The sequence below is a fragment of the Chrysochloris asiatica genome, unplaced genomic scaffold, assembly GCF_000296735.1.
Source record: "Chrysochloris asiatica unplaced genomic scaffold, ChrAsi1.0 scaffold00030, whole genome shotgun sequence".
NCBI classification, from domain to species: domain Eukaryota; kingdom Metazoa; phylum Chordata; class Mammalia; order Afrosoricida; family Chrysochloridae; genus Chrysochloris; species Chrysochloris asiatica.
In genome coordinates, this window is record NW_006408548.1 from 15,617,189 (window position 1) to 15,619,245 (window position 2,057).

The 2,057-nt window shown below is 40.5% G+C and overlaps 1 pseudogene; it reads right to left on the reverse strand.

Moving 5' to 3' along the window:
* Nucleotides 1-1,713, reverse strand: part of LOC102826330 — a 35,267-nt pseudogene extending 33,554 nt beyond the window's left edge.
* Between the last annotated feature and the right edge of the window lie 344 nt (nucleotides 1,714-2,057).

Genomic DNA, 2,057 nt, shown 5'->3' on the forward strand with positions numbered 1-2,057 from the left:
CTTATAATTGTAGAGTTCCAGGTCTCCAGTGGAAGAGAGAGTCCCTCCCACATGTTCATTATAATGGGAGCAGGCTATACCCCCCAAAGAAGCAATTGATTGGCTGCTCATAACCACTCAACATAGAGCTAATTATGCGTATATTAGGTTTCATCACCATGGAAACAAGCACATCCACTGCTAAGCCTCTGGAAATCCTGGCCTAGTCAAGTTAACACAAAACCCTAACCAGTACATAGGGCAAGAGTCTTTGTTTTGTTCATTAATACATCTGAAGAACCACATAGTCAGTGCACTGTTTGTTGTACGAATTTGTTGAGTTCAATTTGTTGACTGATGAATTAATAAAGAAATCACCATAATTGACTAAACCCAGAGCAATGTCACCCACTGACAAGGTTACAGAACCTCATAGTTAAAAGTTGAAATTTAGGGGTCAAATGGATTTGTGATTTTACCTTCTGTATCTTACTAGCTGGGGCAAGAGCTAAACTTTTCTGGACCGGAGTTTCCTCATCTGGAAATGTAAATAATAATAGCTAATATTTTCTTATTGCTGTTCCAAGGATTTAAGCAAGATCATGCATAGAAAAGACTCATAACAGCACCTAGTACACAGGCTGAGTGCCTGAAAAGAAGAAAAGTAAAAACAAAAAAGATTGACAGAATGAGCATCAGTAACCCTTGGTTCATGGCATGTATTTGTGTTCTTTTTGTATAAAACCCAAATTCACTGCTGTCAAGTCTATGCCAACTCACAGCAACCAGACAGACAGTGTTTCGGAGAGTATATCTTTATGGGAGCAGACTGCCTCGTCTTTCCCCCTCAGAGAAGCTGATGGATTTGAACTGCCTACCTTATGGTTAGTAACCCAATGCCTAACTCACAGTGCCACCAAGTCTCCGTTTATAGGTATCCTACTGCCATGGTGTTGATTTCTGACTTACAATGACCCAACATAGGGCTTCTGAGACTATGAATTTTTACGACAGCAGAAAGTGTGATGTTTCTCCCATAAAGATGTTAGTGAGTTTGAACCTGCAGACTGTTTTGTGTTTAGCAGTCCAGTGCCAGGGCTCACCCATTCAATACTACATAGGGGGTACCTTCTATATTCTAGATGCTGATTTAGGTACATGGAATGGTTCAGTTTAAAGAACAACAACAACAACAACAAAGAGCCCTGTTCTCAGGGAATTTACCTTCTATTATTTTCAGGAACAAATAGAAAACAAACAACGGATAAAATAAACAAGTTATAAGTACTGGACTGCAAACCATAAGGTCAGTGGTTCAAACTCACCAGCCACTCCTTGGAAACCCTATAAAGGGTCGCTATGATTCAGAAGCAACTTGACAGCATACAACAACAGTATATGTTAGAAAGGGACTAAACACTTAAGAAAATGTTACAGTAGCCCAGGGTAGGAGTAGGCTTCAGGATGCAATACTTAAAGAGAGCAATTAAAACAGGATTTTTAAGAGGTGACATTTCAGCGTATACTGGAAGTAGGTGAGAACATGTGGCCATCTAAGAAAAGAGCAGGAAAGAAGGAGAATTGTCTTGGGCTGGGTTCTCTAGAGAAGCAAATCAGTGAAACTTATGTATATATATATAAATCAAGAGAAGTTTATATCAAGGAAATAGCTCACAATTTTAGAGTCTCATGTCCCCAGCAGAAAAACAGAGCAAGTTTTACCTGCATGTCCATCGTATTAGGAACAGGCCACACCTCCAAGGAAACATCCTTTCAGTTGATTGACTACTTATAGCCAATCATCATAGAGCTAACTGTGCCTGTACTAGATTTCACCATCTCAACTGCCAAACCACTGGGAATCCTGGCCAAGTCAATCTGATGCAAAACCTTAATTTTCACAGGAATAGTCTGTGCAAAGGTTCTTGCTGTCATGTGCCGTGAAGTCGGTTCTGACTCATAGTGACCCTGTACAGGGTTTCTGAGGCTGTAAATCTTTACGGAGCAGAATGCCTCATCTTAGAAGTTTCGAACCGCTGACCCTGAGGTTAGCAGCCCGATTCATAACCACTACGCTA